Genomic DNA, 8,569 nt, shown 5'->3' on the forward strand with positions numbered 1-8,569 from the left:
GTTACTTTCAGCTTGCCTGGCTTGAGAATGTGGGAGTACTGGTGGCGGGGAGAAGGGGAGAATGGATGACCCCAGTTCCCTCATGTTTTCAGACACTGGTAACTGATGGTGCTGTGTTTGTAGGTTTCATTTTCTTTAAAATCCTAAAGGTAGAGCTGGTAATTCAGAGCCTAATTGCTGCTGTCCCTACCTCGAGGGACCTTGTCTCAGACCTTGACAAGCCAGACTAGATTAACAGTGACTCACGTACGTAGCTAACCAATGGTTTCACTAGTCTGTCTGAAATGTGCTGTAGGCAGGGAGTGTGCCACTATTTTTCACAGAATATATACCTACACAGCATAAATCTAATGTGAATAGCATAAGCTGCCACTGTGTAAAAATGTTGATGGTTAAATAGCTTGCAGTAGCAGTGTTACTTTATTTTCCCCTCCAGATACTGTTTCCCCAGGCCAGGAATCATATCCCTTGGAGGGGATTTGGGGTGCAAGAGTGAGCATGATTTCATCATATTGCTTCCCTAGGGGGTTTAATAGATTTTTTTTTTCTTCAGTCTGCGTACCTTCCAGCAATGCTGCACAAGGGCACACGTGCACATATAAAAGACATCTGCTTTGTGCATGTGAAGCATATGTGACTGCAAAAACGAGAGGCATGTTCTGTCACCAATTTATGCATGCCCTTTATACCTAGTTTCGTTGTTGCCACAAACTTGTGATTAGCTGTTCAAACAGAATCCTTCCTGAGTTGCACGTGGCTTAGTATTTGCCTCTTGCAGATACTGCTAAACCTGCACACGGATTTTGAGCCACAGAAGATACTCTTCCATGCTGCCTGAAGGCAAGCCAGCTTGAAACCCGGTGTATGCTGCCAAGGGCTCGCATTGCATGTGTGGCTGGAAGGTAAGTGAAACGCTGGCAGGCTCTGGAGCTGAGCAATGGTAATGTCACCGATGCTTCTGATCACTTAGGTGACACACCAGTCGTGTATAGACTAGAACAGCATTTGACCAAAAAGCCCCTCTCCTATTTAAATGTAGTAAGTGGGGTCAGCTTGTCAAGTTCTCAGATGAGCATATGCTGGAAAAAGAAACCAAGTGATTTTTGAACTATTGCTGGTGGGTGAGTCCAGCTGCTCTTCCCAGGGATCCAGAGTTTGATGCTTGTTTCAGCTCTGCACAGCTGACAGCAGTGCCACCGCCTGAGTCCAGGCAAAGTGGAACCTTCTGGAGAAGATGGTGCGAGTGACCAGGATCACTAGCAGGTAACTTGCTGTATGGGTAAACTGTTAAGGTAATCATGCTTAAAATCAACTTTCCCTTAATTTAGAGATTGCTTAAAATTAAAAACGAAAGTTGCTTAGAATAGAAGGCAGCTGGCTGTTTTTGCGTCCTTTCTCATATATCTTATCTGCGGTAGAAGTAAATACACCTTGGGGGCAGAACTGCAGGATGACGCAGGCTCTGCTTGAGGGAGAAGCTGCTGCCAGGCACATAGCTGTGTAGGTTTATATCCGCAGGTTCAACAAAATTCGGCCTCAGTGAGTAGGTACTGTTCCTTTCAGTGACCAGGGAGAACACACACCCGTGGCAGAACTGTTTACCTGGCCGAATCTGTGAATTAAGAAGTCTTCAGCATAATAACCTATGGGCCAAAATTGCATACAGTTGTGAATTAGGTAGTACTTCAGAGAGGTGAATGCTTTTCTTTCTACTTCGTAATTTTTTTTGTTTTCAGTAGTTTAAAAAAACTAAACTCATCTGTTGCAAGATACAATTGCTTAGCCTGGCACCTAATTTGGAACCAGAATTGGTACGGGGGCGATTTTGTGCTGCCATATCTGTAGTGAGCAGTTTCTGTGGAAGACGGGAAGCGACCGGCAGTACCGAAGGCACGAGTGCATCAAGGTGGCTAGCCGGTACTTGCATAAAGCGGAAACTGTATGACACAATGTTGGTGCAGACTGTCCCTTTATAATCGAGGCAGACACCTTAGCTGCTGGATGAACCTTTGAAAGAGTTGTGGTGACTCAGGAGATGCTGAACAACGAATGAGCTGGTCTTCCTGCAAAGACTTGGAGGTTCCACTGAAATGGCCTAAAAGCTTGCCTGGTGTGTGCAAACCCAGGTGGTGTCTCATGCTTGGGTTTGAGGGGGTAATTTCTGTGTTTGGTTAGTTGTAGGTGCCTTTAGTGTTTCATCTCTGTTAGAATCACAAGGAAGTTTTGATGCTGTTAGTGGCAGATACTGTTTGGGTTGCCCAGCAGAGGGGCAAACAGCAGGCCCAGCTGTGTCCCCCCAGCCCCTCACTTTGTACAGCAAACAGCACCTTGGTACTTAAGATGTTTCTCTAACTCTAAGACTGTTTCCTCTTGGGTTGAAAATTTGGAAATACCAAGTACAGAAGAAATTGAGAGCTGAGTTGTTTTCTATCATGTTGCTTCTTGCAAATATGCTTTAAGAAAAGGTTAACAAGAGACTGCCTGAGGGGATGTTCCTTCCTGCATCAGTCATCTGGCAGACTGGGTGGAGAAAAACATACACTGTTTGTTTGAGCTCTCTGTAAATAAGAATTAAGGATGGTAAAAATATTTTTCTTGAACTTTCTGCTACCGAGTGTCCACTTTTCTCTTTGCTTGTAGCAACTGAGCAAAGGGTTAGCTTTTGGTATTCCTGGATGGTGGTGTTTAACCCCAGCCAGCAACTAAGCACCACACAGCTGCTCGCTCGCCCCACCCGCCGGTGGGATGGGGGACAGAATCAGAAGGGTAAAAGTGAGAACTCCTGGGTTGAGATAAAGATAGTCTAATAGGGAAAGCCAAAGCTGCGCACACAAGCAAAGCAAGGAATTGCTTTCACTCACTCCTTCCCATCGGCAGGCAGGTGTTCAGCCATCTCCAGGAAAGCAGGGCTCCATCAGGCATAACAGTTACTTGGGAAGACAAAAGCCATCACACCGAACATCCCCCCCTTCCTTTTTCTTCCCCCAGCTGTATATGCTGAGCATGACATCATACGGTGTGGGATATTCCTTTCGTCAGTCGGGGTCAGCTGTCCCAGCTGTGTCCCCTCCCAACCCTTGTGCACCCCCAGCCTCCTCGCTGGTGGGGTGGGGTGAGAGGCAGAAAAGGCCCTGAGTCTGGGTAAGCCCTGCTCAGCAGTAACTAAAACATCCCTGTGTTATCAACACTGTTTCCAGCACAAATCCACAACATAGCCCCATAGGAGCTGCTATGAAGAAAATTAACTCTATCCCAGCCGAAACCAGCACATAGAGTTTTCTTTAAGCTTGAAATTGCAAAACCTAAAATCATGAGTGTGAGAAGCAAAAAGCATCCTCAGAAAGATGCTGGAGCAGTAAAAGGGAGGAGGAAAGGTATGCAGTAGAGATGGTGCTGCAACTTGCCCTTTGGAACAGAAAATAAAGCTCTCTTGGTTTGGGGCTTTTTTTTGAGACAGAACAAATTATTACACAAAGTTCAGTCTTTGAATCACATCCAGTACAAAGTTTATGGGATATGCTGAATGCAGGTCCACGTTTACAAAAGTGCTGCATTTGACTTGATTGAATCCTTTGAAAGACTCTACTGGCAGAAAATAAAATACAATGTGCCAGGCATTTCTCCTGAGAAAAATAACAATCTCTACTATTTCAGCCTAAGTATTTCAAATGCCAACAGTTTTTTTTTTTTTCTCCAATTTTGCATTTCTTAGAGGAATCATGATTGGAACTCTGAAGCATTAGAGGCAGCCAACTCATCCTGTGTGATAGTGGTTATTGCTGGAAAATGTGCTTTGGTCATTGCCAAAACAAAAAAGTGTATCACACAAAGATCTTCTGGCCCTCCGTTAAATATGTCTTGAAACCTGCCTTCAGTAACAGGGCTGTCTGAGGATGAATGACACAAGCTGTCTCACCATGCTGCCGCTTTTGTTGCACACTGCAAACGTGTTTCTCGAGTGATGAACTGGTATTTCTCAGGACTGATTTTTTTTTTTTTCCCCCTGAATGCTGGATATGTTTGCTGGGCAGCCATGCATAATGTTGACGATAACACTTGCAACAAGATAAATCTTTGCAGCCTTTAAGATTCTAAATGAATCCAAACCTCGGTGTAGGTTTGCTGAAATGGTATGTCTGCAAGGGAAGAGCAAGGCTGCTGCAAGGATAGCTTACACTAGCAACAACTAATGCAGTTTGGAGGATCCTAGTAACTCCTACCAGGTAATAATTTGTTTTCATAGTACTGCGTCTGGAAAGATTTGGCAGTGCCATCTTCACGCTATCTGGATTTTGTGCACAAGGGGGATTGTGTTCTCAGATGGTTATTGGACTGCCATCTGGAAAGAATTACTAAAAACTAGACTACTAAAAAATTGTTTATGTCAATAAACTAGATAATTACAATCTCTTTTTGTATTTATTGCCAAGAACAAGGACTTTTGAGTAGCCTAATTTCCCTTCTGCATTTAGTTCCTTCCTCCTGTCTTGGGGCTAGGTTTGTTCCCTTTCCAAGGCTGAAGGATAATGCAGGCAGTGTTAACATGCACCAGGGAACTGGTTTCTCAAGATCATGATTATAGTGAAATTCTGTTTACCCAAAAGTGAAATGAAAGAGAACTGGACGGTGAATTTGTTCTCTGCTATGTTACTATACTGCAACTCTTGGGGCAGAAGAGGTTGTAGAAGCTGTTACAGCAATGCTTTTGGCAGAGAATTAGGGAAATGAGCTGAAAACCAAGCCTCTGGAGGACACTGGAGCTCCTGCTGAATGCTTGTGCTGCTTCTGTAGATGGCTAACAAGCAGTCAACTTGAAAGCCTTGTTTTCCTGCCCCACTGGCTGTGAGCAGTTAGGGTGCTTTAGAAAAGATGAAAAAGAAAATCCTTTTTACTGTCTTTATACCCACTGCAATGTCATGTTTAATAGACAGATATGTACTACTGTCCCCTCTGCCTCCCAAGGGGCACTGCTCAGCAGATCCAGAGGCTCACCAGTGTGGTGTCCCAGGTCTCTACCACATACTTTCTCATCACCAGAGATGTGCGGTTGCCCTGTCCTGTTCCCAGGATCTTGCTTTGCTGGGGTCTGTATGGTCTTAATGGTCTTCATGCACCGTTTGTGCCTGTGGAACTGATCAATGGGATTCCCCTTGTGGGTTTCAAGCCTTGCCAAAATTAAGAAAAGTTCTTAGTGACGCACTGAAATAACTTGCTTTATGTTTGTTTAGAAGAAAAATATGACTACCTTCTAATATGCTGAAAATTACAGTGGTGGTTATTATATGTGCCCAGATCACAGAGGTGTTGCACTACATTCATTAAAGCTTGAGAGACGCTCCTGCTGTGGTACTGAGAACTGCAAATATGTAGACCAGCACAGGCTCTAGGCTAAGCAGACCAAAACTGAACTCCCACGTATGGACTCGAGAGTGCCTTCTGCGGCGTGCGGGAGCGCGTGTCCCGCCTGGCTCTTCCCGTGGGCGCGAGGGGAATGCGGACCCCAGGGTCGAAGTTAGGCTCAAGCACACACTCTGAGATACCATCTCTAACATTTCAGGGCACCACACCTTATTCTTCTCTTCTTGAAGCTGCCTGTGCATGGTAGGACAGGAGAAGAGAGGCAAGTTGGTAGCTTCTCATGTTGGGAACCCCAAGCCCATGCTCAGACCTCTGTTGTGCTGAATTCCTGTTGGTCAGGACACGTCTGCTCTGCCCAGTGAGTCTCACCATTAATGCTGGGGCTGCTGTTTTCCTAACTCAGAGGTAGCTGGCGCGTGCAGTTGTGTTCCCCAAGAGTTTAATTAGATTAGGTATGGCTTTCTGGCTCCAGGTTGAGACAGTGTTCAGACTATTTTTTTTCTAGAACTGATTGGTCTAGGACTAGTGTTGAAAGCTGCCTTTTAGTTTCAAAAGCACTTAACAGTCCTACTAAATTATTAGCATTGGCAAGATGCCACCGAATGGGACAGAGTCCAGTTCCAGTGAGGTGGCAGATCTATTCTCTTACTTTGTTGTTGTTCTTGAATAACAACCACAAAAGACCACCTAACACTCATCAAAGTTTTCCCTCCTGATCTGATGGGAGCAGGATATATTAGCACTGAGTCTGAGGGAAATGGGGGCTCTGGCTTCTTGTGCTTTTCTTTTGTGTGTCAAGTAAAGGAAAAAGAATTCATAAAATGCAAGGAATTCTTGTGTCACTTTTCTCCCTGCTTGTTTTTAAGTGCCTGAGAGCAAGAAGCTGGTGCCTTAGCAGGCTTTCCAGACTTCTATTCAGAATATAATTACTCCATGATATGTTTCATGTTGGTTTTGATACCTGGGGAGGAGGCATTGTCCCCCAGGGGTATTTTGGACTCCTGTTATCCTGCTGGATGTGTGGATTTGCTGGTGTTGGCAAAACTCCATTTGCTGTCCTGTCTGTTAGCTGTTCTGTTTCAACACACCTTTAGCTGACCTGTGCTCTAGAGCACTGTTAAACATTGCAGGCATGCTAAGGGAAGGAAAACATTCTGCCTTTTAACTTGGAGTGCAGCACTTAAAACTCACTGGTGTGGCAGAAGGAGCAGTAGATGTGCTGTGGGTTGTGCTAAACTGGTTTGGAAAGAATTGGGAATGGCATGAAGTGTGGAACTACGAACTTTATACCGTGGTGGGATGGGTAAGTTAGCATCCACCTGCTGGCAGACGCTTTTTTTTGTGGGGGTATTAGAGCTTTAAAAGTATTGTGGGTTACAGAAGGAGCACTTGGAAAGGGTTTGAGGTTGAGCCCCAGCGTTGCCTTTGCTTTGTGCAAGGAGAAGGTCACCAGAGACGGTTAATAAAGCTTTAGCTGCTGAGCTCACTAAACATTCTTCCGGTTCAATGGCCTATGCAGAATGATGTGTTTAGTCAATGTTTAATTCCTAAGCAACAAATGGTGATTGTCATACTAGAAGGCACTTGTGGTGTTGACTGAAGCAATGGAGGCCAAGGATTAAAAAGGTCGTGTGGGGAGATCCCTTCTGCAGCCTCAAAGCTCTCACCTCTAGGTCAGGTCCCTTCACAGTGGGAGAAAGCAAGGAGAAGTTCTTCCTGCCCGTTGTGGTTTAACCCCAGCTGGCAACTAAGCCCCATACAGCTGCTCACTCGCTCCCCCCTGGTGGGATGGGGGAGAATCAGAAGGGTAAAAGTGAGAGAACTCCTGGGTTGAGATAAAAGCAATTTAATAGGTAAAGCAAAAGCCATGCATGCAAGCAAAGCAAGGAATTCATTCACTGGTTCCCATGGGCAGGCAGGTGTTCAGCCATCTCCAGGAAAGCAGGGCTCCATCAGGCGTAATGCTTATGTGGGAAGACGAACGCCATCACACCGAATGTCCTCCCCTCCCTTCTTCCCCCAGCTTTCTATGCTGAGCACGAAGTCATATGGTGTGGGACAGCCCTGTGGCCAGTTGGGGTCAGCTGTCCCAGCTGTGTCCCCTCCCAACTCCTTGTGCACCCCCAGCCTCCTCGCTGGTGTGGTAGGGTGAGAAGCAGAAAAGGCCTTGACTCTGGGTAAGCCCTGCTCAGCAGTAACTAAACCATCCCTGTGTTACCAACACTGTTTCCAGCACAAATCCACAACATAGCCCCATAGGAGCTGCTATGAAGAAAATTAACTCTATCCCAGCCAAAACCAGCATGCTGCCTTAAGGCCAAAAAAGGCTTTCCAGTAAGAAAACAAACCAGCCCTTGTTTAAAAAAAAAAAAAAAAGCTATAGGGGAAAAAACAAAAGGAACTATGAACTGTGGGATGACTGAGGGAAGGCAGGGGAAAGCAGGAGATCGGGAGCCATCTACCCTTGCCCTGGTGAGAGGAGAGGAGGATTTAGCTGCTGCTTTGGTGGGAGGAGAGGCAGGCTGTGACTGACAGCAGGAGGAGAAAGGTTCAGCAGCTCTCGAGGAAGCTGAGGATGGCCTGTACAGCTTGGAGCTGGAGAGGAGATGCAGAGACAACTGCAAACAGTGCCTTCATGGAACAGAGGAGACCTGGGTGGGATGTCAGGTAGAAAATTAAGAAGCTTTCTTGTTGGATGAGTCAGAAATAAGAGCCCTCTCTCCTCTTGACTGAGAGCCTCTAACCCTGCCTCCCTCTTTTCCAAGATCTGCCTGCTCCCAAATGGATATCCTACCTGCCCTTCTAGCAAACATCATGCTCTTAAAAAGCTACAGCCCTTGTGTCTGCACGAAGCACAGACTTCAATGCGTGTGCGGTGCTTCCTGTAGAAGATAACTCAACATCACTGCCTCCACGTGCTAGAGTGCTTATCTTGTGTTGGCCGACTCGGTACTGCAGAAGGACTGTCATGGCCAGACCTGTGGGCTCTGAGCAGTCACCAGGGCTGTTTATCCCTAAGTCTGGCCTGTTTTTGTCTGAAGCTGCTGTTTTCAAAGGATTCTGTTAGCTCAGGCTTCATGTGGGGGTGTGACATTCCCACCTCCTATGAAACCAGCTCAAAGCTTTTGAAGTTTGCAAGTCTGTTTACGAAGTTTGGCCCGGGTCAGTGAGACTGGCTTGGCTGTTTTGGCATATGTGCCAAGAGGATCTA

This window comes from Nipponia nippon, unplaced genomic scaffold (assembly GCF_047370975.1).
Source record: "Nipponia nippon isolate SJK-2023a ecotype South Korea unplaced genomic scaffold, ASM4737097v1 scaffold_2, whole genome shotgun sequence".
Lineage (NCBI taxonomy): Eukaryota > Metazoa > Chordata > Aves > Pelecaniformes > Threskiornithidae > Nipponia > Nipponia nippon.